We start from the raw sequence: 13750 nt of genomic DNA, 5'->3' as shown, positions 1-13750 counted from the left end.
GAAGGGTGTGAAAACATATTGTAGCCACCAAGGAGTAAGAAGAGAGGATAACTTGAGAAGACGGAGGCCACACTTCGCTCAAGAGAATTTGGGAATACAATAGAAGAGCGTGGAATCAACCATTAACAATGTAATCCTCTTTTCGTAATCTTTATCTTAAAATGTAGTAACACCCTAAGTCCGTGGTTCCCAATAAAGTGCTTGTTACACTCTCTACCAGCAGGGTCTATCACCACTTGGGAGGATCTTGCTCAAAAGTTTCTCACTAAATTCTTCCCTATGGCGAAGACTGCTGCAATCAGGAATGCTCTTACTCAGTTTGCTCAACAAACAGGAGAATCTCTGTGTGAGGCTTGGGATCGATATAAGGAGATGCTAAGGAAGTGCCCACACCATGACATGCCTGATTGGATGATTATCAAATGTTTCTACAATGGATTGGGTGCTACTTCTAGACCCATGCTTGATGCACCATCAGGAGGAGCTTTGTGGGCTAAAAGCTACGATGAAGCTTATGAACTTATTGAACTGATGGCTGCTAATGAGTACCAGAATCCTTCCCAGAGGCTGACTCAGGGAAAAGTCACAGGAATTTTGGACTTGGACGCAGCAACTGCTATCGCTGCCCAACTTAAGGCTTTGACGATGAAGGTGGACACTTTGGCTAATTATGGAGTTAATCAAATCGCTAGTTTCTATGGGCTTTGTGCTGGTGCCCACCAGACTGATCAGTGCGCAATTTCTAGTGAATCAGCTCAGTTTGTGAGCAACTTCCAGCGATCGCAGCAACCAATGCCAACCACCTATCATCCCAACAACTGCAATTATCCTAATTTCAGCTGGAGCAACACTCAGAATGCGGTTCAATAGCCTTATCAGCAATATCCATCTAAGAAGTACAACCCCCCTGGTTTTCAGCAACCGCAGTATGCACCAAGACAACAACGCCAGCTGCAACAAGCCAATGAAAAATCTGAATTAGGGGAGTTAAAGCTTATGTGCAAGAGTCAAGTTGTTTCTATCAAGACCTTGGAAAATCAAATTGGGCAAATTGCCAATGCCTTGTTAAATCGTCAGCCTGGTACACTACCCAGTGACACTGAAGTTCCAGGAAAGAGGGAAGCTAAGGAGCAGGTAAATGCAATCACTTTGAGGTCTGGAAAGGTTGCGAATCCCGAACAAACTCAAGTGTTGACTGAAGAAGCTGAGGCTGAGAAAGAAGTAGAACAACAGGAAGTAGAAGTGGAACCAAGAAAGACTACTGTCGAGCACACTCCTCCTGAGGGTAATACATGGGAGAAACAGATCTATCCTCCACCGCCTTTTCCTAAGCGGCTGCAGAAGAAGAAGCTGGACAAGCAAATTGAGAAGTGTCTTTTGACAAATGCTTATGTGACTTGGGAGCTAGCATCAATATGATGCCGTTGTCAATCTTCAAGCAGTTGGACTTGCCTGACCCAAAACCGACTTATATGACCTTGTAGTTGGCCGACCGTTCTATTACATATCCGCGAGGTATTATGGATGATGTCTTGGTCAAGGTTGATAAACTCATCTTCCCTGCTGATTTCGTCATTCTTGATTTCGAGAAGGATTAGAAGATTCCCATAATCTTGGGGAGACCTTTCTTGGTGACTGGCCTAACCTTGATAGATGTGTAGAAGGGTGAGCTCACAATGCGAGTTCTGGATCAGGATATGACCTTTAATGTGTTCAATGCTATGAAATTTTCTACTGATAATGAGGAGTGCTTAAAGTGGAGTTGGTCGATTCGGTGGTCACATCGGAACGTGATCAATTGCTAAGGTCTGATGCCTTAGAAAAAGTCTTGTTGGGGAATTCAGATAGTGAAAATGACAAATGTGAAGAATAATTACAGTATTTGAATGCTTCTCCCTGGAAGAGGAAGATAGATATGCCTTTTGAATCTCTTGGAATGGAGGAATTGAACAAAGCTCCTAAACGCTTCAAGCCATCTATTGAGGAAGCTCCCACTCTTGAGCTTAAACCTTTACCTGAGCATTTGAGGTATGGGTTTTTACGTGATGCATCTACTCTGCCTGTTATTATTGCATCTGACCTTTCAGGTAGTGATGGGGAAAAACTTTTGAGGATTCTCAGAGAATTCAAATCGGCAATTAAATGGACTATAGCAGATATCAATGGAATCATCCCTTCATACTGCATGTATAAAATTCTGCTAGAGGAAGGTAGCAAGCCTACGGTCGAGCAGCAAAGAAGACTTAATCCAATCATGAATGAGGTAGTGAAGAAGGAAATTCTTAAGTGGCTAGATGCAGGGATCATCTACCCTATTTCTGGCAGTTCATGGGTAAGCCCGGTTCAATGTGTGCCAAAGAAATGTGGTATTATTGTGGTAGCAAATGAGAAGAATGAGCTTATTCCTACTAGAACAGTCACGGGGTGGAGAGTTTACATGGACTACAGGAAGCTGAACAAAGCCACTAGAAAGGATCACTTCCCCCTGTCCTTCATTGATCAGATGCTTGAAAGGTTGGCCGGTCATGAGTACTATTGTCTTCTGGATGGTTATTCAGGTTACAATCAGATTTGTATCGCTCAAGAAGATCAGGAGAAAACTACCTTCACTTGTCCATTTGGTACTTTCGCCTTCAGATGAGTTTCTTTTGGTCTGTGTGGTACACCAGCCACATTTCAGAGATGCATGATGGCCAACTTTTTGATATGATTGGCCAGAATGTGGAGGTGATCATGAAAGACTTCTCAGTCTTTGGCGATTCTTTTGATGAATGCTTGCAAAATCTTGGACACGTTCTCAAGAGGTGCGTTGAGACCAATCTGGTTCTCAATTGGGAGAAATGTCACTTTATGGTGCGTCAGGGCATTATTCTCGGGCACAAGGTTTCTAGTAAAGGTCTAGAGGTGGAAAATGCCAAGGTGGGTGTCATTGGGAATCTTCCTCCACCCATTTCTGTTAAGGGAATTCGCAGTTTTCTTGGTCATGCGGGTTTCTACAAGCGTTTCATCAAAGACTTCTCGAAAATTTCAAAGCCATTATGCAGTTTGCTAGAGAAAGATGTTCCTTTCAAGTTTGATGACGAGTGCCTTGCAGCTTCTGAGACATTGAAGAAGAGTTTAATCATGGCACTAGTCATAACTGCACCTGATTAGAAAGAACCTTTTGAGATGATGTACGATGCAAGTGACTATACAGTTGGAGCAGTTCTTGGGCAGAGGAAGAACAACATATTTCATGTGGTCTACTACGCTAGTAAGACCCTGAATGGTGCTCAACTGAATTATACTACTACGGAGAAAGAACTTTTGGCTATTGTCTATGGTTTTGAGAAATTTCGATCTTATCTACTTGGGACTAAGGTGACAGTTTTCACTGATCACGCTACAATTCGATATCTAGTCTCAAAGAAGGACTCGAAGCCTAGATTGATTAGATGGGTTCTTTTGTTTCAAGAATTTGAACTAGAGATCAAGGACAGAAAGGGGACTGAAAATTAAGTCGCTGATCATCTCTCGCGTTTAGAGAATCCTAATGCTACTTCACTGGATAAGACATTGATAAATGAGTCTTTTCCCGACGAGCAGCTGTTTGGAGTACAAGAAGAAGAATTGTGGTTCACAGATATTGTGAAGTACCTTATGAGTAATATCATGCCTCCCAACTTATCTTATGCTCAAAGGAAGAAGTTTCTACATGAAGTGAAGTGGTATATGTGGGAGATGTATTCCTTACAGCGAAACGGGGGGGGGGGATCTTGTGAGATTGCCACTCAACGACTTATGGAGGACATTGTGGTGGAGAAAAGATAGTAGCTCGTGTTCTTCAAGCAGGGTTCTTTTGGACGACATTGTTTAAAGATGCTCACCAGTTTCTCTTGAAATTTAATCGATGTCAACGTGTGGGTAATATGTCTAAGAGGGATGAGATGCCTCTTTATGTGCTTCTCGAGGTTGAGGTCTTCGATGTTTGGGGAATTGACTCTATGGGGCCATTTGTCTCATCTTGTAACAATCAGTATATCTTGTTGGCGGTTGATTACGTGTCAAAATGGTTTGAAGTTAAGGCGTTGCCAACGAACGATGCGAAAGTGGTGCTTAATTTTCTTCAAAGCAGATATTCACAAGGTTTGGAAATTCAAGAGTCATAACCAGTGATGAGGGGTCGCATTTTTGCAATCGCAAGTTCACTGCTATGATGAAAAGGTATAATATGAATTATCGCATTTCTACGGCTTATCATCCTCAGACAAATGGTCAAGCTGATGTGTCTAACAGAGAGATCAAGCGTATTTTAGAGAAGGTTGTGTGTCCATCAAGGAAATATTGGTCTTTGAAGCTTGATGAAGCTGTTCGGGCTTATAGAACAACATATAAGACTCCATTGGGAATGTCGCCGTTTCAGTTGGTTTATGGTAATGGGTGTCATTTGCATGTGGAGCTTAAGCATAAGGCATATTGGGCTTTAAAGAAGTTGAATCTGGACTTGGATGCATCTGAAAAGAAGAGAATGCTTCAATTGAATGAACTCGACGAGTTTCGACTTCAAACTTATGAGAACAACAAAATGTATAAGCAGAAAGTCAAGAGGTGGCACGATCGGGGTTTAGTGCTCAAATCATTTGTGCCGGGGCAACAAGTTCTTTTGTTCAACTCTCATCTCAGTCTTTTTCCTGGAAAGTTGAAGTCAAGATGGTCAGGGCCATTTATTGTCAAAATCGTGTTTCCATATGGAGCGGTGGAAATTTTTGAGAATGATCCGGGCCAGGAATTCAAGGTAAATGGTCAGAGGTTGAAGCATTACTATGGTGACACGGCAAACTGCGAGGTGGTTAGTGCCATTGTATTGTCCGTTTGATCTCGAGATTCTACGTCGAGCTAGCGACGTAAAAGAAGCGCTTCTTGGGAGGCAACCCAAGTTTGTTGTACATTAGTAAGTAGAGGAAGTAAGAAGAAAGGAGAAAATCACAAAAAAATCAGAAAAAAATTCAGGGCTCACTTCAGAAGCTTGGCACGAGGACAGCGCGACCGCGCTGATTTCACAGAAACATGGTGTGCCCGCGCTGTTACAGCGCGCGGCCGCGCCGATATGGAAGTAGCGCGCACCCGCGCTGTTTCAGCGCGTGCCCGCACCGGGTCCCGACTCAGAAAAAAATAAAACAACAGTTCAGGAGAAAATCAGGATTTTTAGTCAAAAATCAATTCCAAACCGATTTTTACTCTCCCACATCCCATAATTCCCTCTCCAAATCAAACCCATTGCTCCCATTATTCCCATAATTAAATCCCACTTCTATTCCATATATAATTCTCTTTTCACCACCTATATATACATACACCTCATACACAAGTTCTTCACCAATTCACAAATTCTCGAACACAAATTCTCTCTCAAACACAACTCTTATTCTCCTTTCTCACTTCCAATGGCACCCAAGAGACAAAAAACACAAGTCGATAGCAGCACCACCGATTCATCAAGTGTAGGTGGTGTAAGGCCAAGGTTCTTGTTAGGAATATGTGTACTAGTTTGATGATAAGTTAAGCAAAACACTTAAGTAGAAATCTAGTGTTTGTAGCCTCAACGGATAAGACCATCTTGGCTATCCGTTGAAGGAGTAGCCTTACTTAGCAATAAGTTTGGTATTGTAGCACATCTCACTCTCTGGTTTCAAGCTGTAATTCTTAGATGTTGTTAGGAAATAATCAGTCATGTTGACTACTAATGGATGTACAAATAGGAGGGCTAATTGTAAATATTTCATGCCTTGTAATTTTGTATAAGTGAAGAAGTGTCAATGGATATTGAAGACCTTCAACGGATAAGAAACAAAGCTTCAACGGATGTCTCTAATGCTTCAACGGATAATATCCATCAATGTATAAGTGCTTCAACGGATAAAGCTTCAACTGCTAGAGCATCAACGGATAAAGCCATCAACGGATGAAAGCTTCAACGGATGCTCAGTCTCATAGCAGTTGATAGTGACAGTTAACAAAGCTGACAGAGGCATATGGATTGACAGAGATGTGGTAGCCTATTTCAGGAACAGCAGAAAAAGAAGCCGTTTTTAGTCTGGTTCAAAATGGAAAGTCAACAGATAATTCCATATTACACTGGATAAAAATGGAATAGAAACAAGTGGAGAACTATTTTCTTATTGTACTTTATCTTTGTCTTCACTTGTAAACTTGGTGTTATATAAACCAAGTAGTAGCTAGTAATTAGATATGAATTTTTCCCTAAGCTGTTTAAAAATATCAAGAGAGAAAATCATCTAGTTTGTACTAGGAAGCAGCTGTGATTTAATTTTGAATCACAGATTTTCTGAAATAATACATCTCTGGTGGAACAACAAATCCACCAGAAAAGATTTTAAGTTCTTTATGTTCATTACATTTGTGTTTGAATATATATCTGTCTGTATCAGCTCCAAGCAATTCACACACATTTGATCACTCAAACACTTAGCCTTACAAACTGCTCAAAACTTGAAAAAGTTTTGAGATTTACATTCAACCCCCCTTCTGTAAATCTCATTGTTAGTCCACTGGGAATAACAATTGGTATCAGAGCAAGCTCTTAACATATAAAGAGTTTAAAGATCTATTCTGCTAACATCATGAGTGCACAGAAGAACTCTCCTGTTACCATCATAAATAGGAAGGATATTGGTGTAAAGATTCCAGTCCTGGAAAAGGATAATTATCATCACTGGAAAGTGAAGATGCATTTACATCTTCTTTCTCAAGATGAAAGCTACATCAACTGTATTGAAAATGGTCCTCACATCCCTCACAAGGTAGCCACAGCTGCTACTGCAACAGTTGCTGTTGGACAGTCTATTCCCAAGCCAAGAGCAGAATGGACTATTGAAGACATAGAAGAAATCCGCAAGGATAAGAGAGCCATGAACATTTTTTTTAATGGCTTAGATCAAGATATATTTGACAATGTCATCAATTGCCAAACTGCAAAGGAAGTTTGGGACACTGTACAAATCATCTGTGAAGGTACTGAGCAGGTCAGAGAGAACAAAATGCAGCTTCTTATTCAACAGTATGAATATTTTCACTTTGAAGAAGGTGAATCATTAAATGATACCTTCAACAGGTTTCAGAAACTATTGAATGGATTGAAGCTGTATGGTAGAGTGTACCAAGTCAAGGATTCCAACTTAAAATTTCGTAGGTCTCTGCCAAAGGAATGGAAGCCCATGACTGTCTCTTTGAGAAACTCTCAAGATTATAAGAACTTCACACTTGAAAGATTATATGGAATTTTGAAGACTTATGAACTTGAAATGGAGCAGGATGAGCTGTTGAAAAAGGGAAAGAGAAAAAGAGGAACAGTTGCTCTTGTAGCTGACAGTGAGAAGATGGAAACAAGGAATGAGGAAAAGACAATGCCAAGTCTCAAAATTGGCACAAGCAAATCAGAATCAAGCAAGGGTAAAGAGCAAGCTGCTGAGGATGAAGACAATTCCAGTCAGGATGAATCTGATGATATTGAAGAACATTTGGCCTTTCTGTCCAGGAGGTTTGCAAAGATGAAGTTCAGGAAAAACACAAAATTCACTAAGCCAAACAAAAACATGGTGGACAAATCAAAGTTCAAATGTTACAACTGTGGCATTAGTGGACACTTTGCAAGTGAGTGTAGGAAGCCAAATTCTGAGAAAAAGAAATTTGAGCAAGTTGATTACAAAAAGAAGTATTTTGATTTGCTCAAACAAAAGGAAAGAGCATTCCTCACTCAAGATGATTGGGCAGCAGATGGGGTAAATGAAGATGATGATGTGGAATATGTCAACCTAGCCCTGATGGCTAATTCTGATGAAAATGAAACTAGTTCATCAAGCAACCAGGTAATTACTACTGATCTCTCTCAACTTTCTAAACATGAATGCAATGAAGCCATAAATGATATGACCAATGAATTATATCATTTGCGCGTTTCCCTTAAATCACTAGCAAAAGAAAACACTAGGATCAAGGAGAATAATGTGTTTTTAAGTGATAAGAATGCTGTGTTAGAGGATCAGGTAATTGAGCTTGAAAAGATAAAACTTAAATGCCTGACTGCTGAGAGTGAACTAGCAGAAGCTGTTAAGAAAGTGGAAATTCTTTCTAAATAGTTAGAAAGTGAGCAAGAGGTAATCAAGGCCTGGAAAACATCTAGGGATGTTAGTGTTCAGATTGCAAAGGTCCAGGGAATTGAATCATTCTGTGAGGATGCCTGGAAGAAAAACAAAAAGAAGTTAGAATTAATTGATGGATTGTCAACGGATGTGGAATCAACGGATGATGAAAGTTATCCGTTGAAGAAAGAAAAGGAGCATCCGTTGAAGGCTCATCAATTAAAATAGGTAAGTTCTTTTAAAAATAAAAATCTAAATAAAAAGAATGATTCAACTCTCAAGAACTTTGTCAAAGAAGGAGCTAGCACATCCAAAGATGTTAGTAAGGTGAATATAGGACACATGACTTTAGACCAGCTAAAAGATAAGCTTAAGTTGGTTGAGGATAAGAAGGAAACTAAAAGAAAATCTAAAAGAAATGGGAAGGTAGGGATTAATAAACATAACAATTACACACCTGATAGGTTTGCTCCTAGAAAAAGCTGTGTGCATTGTAAAAGTGTTAATCACCTATCTGATAATTGCAAATCTGTTAAAAATGCTCCCATGCCTTCAAATCCCTCCATGTCTAACATGTCTATATCACCTCTGCATGCTATGCCTGTTATGTCTCACCAGAATCCCCATGCACATTTTGCAAACATGCCATACATTAACAATCCTTACTTTACTGCATTTAGTATGCCTCAAATGCCATACAATATGCCTATGTGGAATAACATGTTTGCACAACCTATGCCTTATCAAATTCAATCAAATGTGTTAAATAATTCTGTGACTAACCCTACACTTCAACCAACCACATCTGAGACCAAGGTTGACCTAAAGTTACCTAAGTCAAAAGATGCAGGAGGAATGAAGTCTAGGAAAAAGACTAACAAGGTTGGACCCAAGGAAACTTGGGTACCAAAATCAACTTGATTGATTTTGTTGTGTGCAGGGACAAAGAAGGAATCTATGGTACTTGGACAGTGGTTGTTCAAGACACATGACAGGAGATTTCACCCTGCTCACAGAGTTTAAGGAGAGAGCTGGCCCTAGCATAACCTTTGGAGATGACAGCAAAGGATTCACTATGGGATATGGCTTGATTTCAAGAGAAAATGTCATCATTGATGAAGTTGCATTGGTTGATGGTCTCAAACACAATTTATTGAGCATCAGTCAACTATGTGATAGAGGGAATACTGTTTCCTTCAATTCTGAAGCCTGTATTGTCACAAGTAAAAAGGACAATAAAGTGGTTCTAACTGGAGTTAGAAAAGGGAATGTGTACTTAGCTGATTTCAACTCTACAGATGCAGAATCCATTACTTGTCTTCTCAGCAAAGCAAGTCCAGTTGAAAGTTGGCTATGGCACAAGAAGCTGTCCCATTTGAATTTCAAGACAATGAATGATCTAGTCAAAAAGGACTTAGTTAGAGGAATGCCTCTAGTGGAATTCACAAGGGATGGACTGTGTGATGCTTGTCAGAAAGGAAAGCAAAAGAAAGTATCATTCAGTAAGAAGCTTGAATCTGCAATTGATGAACCACTGCAACTTCTACACATGGATCTCTTTGGACCAGTCAATGTATTGTCAATTTCAAGGAAAAGATACTGCCTAGTGATTGTAGATGATTTCTCAAAGTTTTCATGGGTTTATTTTCTTGGATCAAAGGATGAAGCTAGTGAAATCATCATCAATCATATCAAGCAAGTCAACAATCATCCTGATTTCAAAATAAGGAATATTAGGAGTGACAATGGAACTGAGTTCAAGAATTCAACCATGAAGATGTTCTGTGAAGAAAATGGGATCATGCATGAGTTCTCAGCTCCAAGAACTCCACAACAAAATGGTGTGGTGGAAAGGAAGAACAGATCACTAATTGAAGCTGTAAGGACAATGCTTGAGGAGTCAAAACTCCCAACTTATTTTTGGGCTGAGGCTGTTAACTGTGCATGTTACACTCAGAATATTTCTCTAATCAATCAAGCAAAATGCATGACTCCCTATCAATTATTCAAGAGAAGAAAACCAACTTTAAACTTTCTACATGTCTTTGGTTGCAAATGCTACATCTTAAGGAATCAATCTGATCACAAAGGAAAGTTTGATGCAAAGGCTGATGAAGGAATATTTGTTGGTTATTCTGCTGGAAAATCATATAGGGTCTACAATCTAAGAACCAACATTGTCATGGAATCTGTACATGTTGTGTTTGATGATAAAAAGATTGATGGACTAACAGATGAGGGACATCATGAAGGACTCAAATTTGACAATATTGAGATATATTGTGATGATAGTGAAGATGAGAATGATGAAGAAGGCATCTCAAGAAGAAACCAGAGTCTGCCTTTGGATAATGCACAGAATGCTGCATCCGTTGAAAGTCATAATTCAGCTTCCGTTGAAAGAAGCAATACAGCATCCGTTGAAAGACAAAGTGCATCATCCGTTAAAGTTCATAACGAAGCATCCGTTGATCACAGTCTGTCAACGGATAATCAATTCACCTCATCAGTTGATAGAACTTCCAATTCCTTTCAAAGGACCAGCAACTCAGGGGGAGTTTCAACAAATCAACATTCTATCTCACATCATGACAATACTGAGGCAACCTCATCAAGGGCTAATCTACCACCTCAAAGGAAATGGACCAAGAATCACCCTTTTGAACTGATCATTGGTGATGCTACATCAAAAGTACAAACTAGAAGGGCTACTCAAGATGAATGTCTGTATAGTAGCTTTCTATCACAGGAGGAACCTAAGCGAGTGGAAGAAGCTCTTTTGGATCCAGATTGGATTTTAGCAATGCAAGAGGAGCTAAACCAATTTGAGAGGAACAAAGTATGGAAGCTGGTACCCAAGCTAAAGAACAAGAGTTCTATTGACACAAAATGGGTATTCAGAAACAAGATGGATGAAAATGGCATTGTCATAAGGAATAAAGCCAAATTGGTTGCTAAAGGCTACTCTCAACAAGAGGGAATAGATTTTGATGAAACATTTGCTCCAGTTGCCAGACTTGAAGCCATCAGAATCTTTCTAGCCTATGCAGCTAATGCCAATTTCAAAGTCTATCAGATGGATGTCAAGAGTGCATTTCTAAATGGAGAATTGGAAGAAGAAGTTTATGTAAGCCAACCTCCAGGCTTTGAAGATCCAAATTTTCCAAACCATGTGTATTATTTGTTGAAAGCACTCTATGGACTAAAGCAAGCACCTAGAGCCTGGTATGAGACTTTATCAAAGTTCCTTCTAGATAATCACTTCACAAGAGGTACTGTTGACAAAACTCTCTTCTTTAGAAATGTTAATGGCTCTAAGATACTTGTACAAATCTATGTAGATGATATTATATTTGGATCTACAGATGATAAACTTTGTAAAAAGTTTTCTAAATTAATGCAAAGTAAATATGAAATGAGCATGATGGGAGAGCTAACTTACTTTCTTGGTTTACAAGTTAAACAAGTTAGTGGTGGAATTTTCATTAGTCAAACTAAATATATTTATTATCTTTTAAAGAAGTTTGACTTAATGGATTGTTCACCTGCAAAAACTCCCATGGCCACTGCCACCAAGCTTGAATTAAACAAGGCTGAAAAGTCTGTGGATATTACAAGTTATAGAGGCATGGTTGGCTCACTTTTATATTTAACTGCCAGTAGACCTGATATTATGTTTTCTACATGTCTCTGTGCTAGATTTCAAGCTGACCCTAATGAATCTAACTTAGTGGCTATTAAAAGAATTTTCAGATATCTCAAGGGGACTCCAAATCTAGGAATTTGGTACCCTAGAGAGTCTGGTTTTGATCTAATTGGCTACTCAGATGCAGATTATGCAGGTTGCAAAATAGACAGGAAAAGCACAACAGACACCTGTCAATTTCTAGGGAACAAGCTTGTATCATGGTTCAGCAAGAAGCAGAATTCTGTTTCCACATCAACAGCTGAAGCTGAGTACATTGCAGCTGGTAGTTGCTGTGCACAAATACTATGGATGAGGAACCAGTTATTTGACTATGGTATAACTGTTGACAAAATTCCAATATTTTGTGACAACACAAGTGCCTATTGCCATTACTGAAAATCCAGTGCAAGCACTCAAGAACCAAGCACATTGATATCAAGTACCACTTCATTAGGGAACATGTGATGAAAGGTACAGTGGAACTTCATTTTGTTCCAAGTGAAAAGCAGATTGCAGACATATTTACCAAGCCACTTGATGAATCAACATTCACAAGATTAGTAAGTGAGTTAGGTATGCTTAACTATTCATAATCTATGTCATCTATGTAATCTGTCTTGTAGCCTGAAATGAATTTGCTGCAAGAATAAAGTTGGCTTTAATCAAGACTTATCCTGTCAACGGATATTCCCTATCTGTTGAAAGCCAAAATTGTTCTATCAACGGATATTCAGTCATCCGTTGAAAGACAAATACATTTCTGGTAATTTTATCCTTCAACGGATAAAATGGTGTTGTTCATCAACGGATAACTATTTACCTTATCCGTTAATGTGTCACGTCAGTAAGTCACAACCGTTGATTCTTTTACTCAACCGTTGATACAGATATACAGTGTTGTATGTATTTGTATTTACGGTAGTTTTCAGAATTTCTACAGTTTTATTTATTCCTGAACGGCTGTCACTTACTTAAAAGTATCATTTAAATATTTTATTTATGTTTTAATTCAAGAAAGTATAAAAGCCCAATTGAATTCTTATTTTCACTTTATGCTTTCTTGCAATTATCATTCTCTTTCTCTCTCAATTCTCAAGTTTTTCTCTACAACCTCTACTCACAACAATGGCACCAGTAGTCAAAATTATGTCTCAAACAGGATTTGTTTATGAAAAGAATAATTTCATAGTCTTGGTTGAAAAGAATGAAGCCCATTCTGATTATCACAAGATGATGGACTTCATCAAGAACTGCAAACTGAGCTATGCAATGCTGGAAGCCCCAACCATCTACTGTGAAGTGATTAAGGAAATTTGGACAACTGCAGAGTTCAACTCACAGATATGACTATTGCCTTCTCTCTCAAAGGTAAGGACTATTGCATTAATTGTGATGATATACAATCTTGCTTTAAGTTGCCTGAGAATAATGCCATGACACCACATACTGATAAAGATGTCTCTGCAATGCTAGATTCCATAGGCTATGCTTTTGATTCTGCTAGTTTAGGTAGTATTAGAAGGAAATGCCTTAGGAAAGAATGGAGTTTTCTTGGAGATACCTTTATTAAGGTTTTTTCTGGGAAGATTAGCAATTTTGATGCTATCACTTCATCTCTTGTTAATATGCTCTTTATGCTAGTTTCTGATAGGTACTTTAATTTTAGCAACTGTGTTATGCTAGAATTAGGTTCCAGATTAGGCAACAAAGCTAATAGACCACATAACATCTACTTTGCTAGATTCTTTATGTTATTGGCTAACCATGTTGGTGAAGGTTTGGTTATATCCAATGAGAATAATAAACTCAAATGCTGGGCACAAGAGAAAAGGGTCCTTGCAGACCTTTTAAGAATGAACCTCAACAGCCAGGTGCCATTGGTATACTTGCCAATTATGAATGCACCACAGGTAAGTGAGGTAAA

The 13750-nt window shown here is 39.0% G+C and overlaps 1 non-coding gene across 1 annotated transcript; it reads right to left on the bottom strand.

Moving 5' to 3' along the window:
* Window positions 1–294: 294 nt before the first annotated feature.
* Window positions 295–401, bottom strand: LOC141716321 (small nucleolar RNA R71). The gene has a single exon (XR_012573034.1). It is a non-coding gene; the product is annotated as a small nucleolar RNA R71 (small nucleolar RNA).
* Between the last annotated feature and the right edge of the window lie 13349 nt (window positions 402–13750).

The sequence above is a fragment of the Apium graveolens genome, chromosome 3 (assembly GCF_009905375.1).
Source record: "Apium graveolens cultivar Ventura chromosome 3, ASM990537v1, whole genome shotgun sequence".
Taxonomy (NCBI): Eukaryota; Viridiplantae; Streptophyta; class Magnoliopsida; order Apiales; family Apiaceae; genus Apium; species Apium graveolens.
The sequence above is the reverse complement of the archived record's forward strand: the minus strand, read 5'-3'. Positions and strand labels throughout refer to the sequence as shown.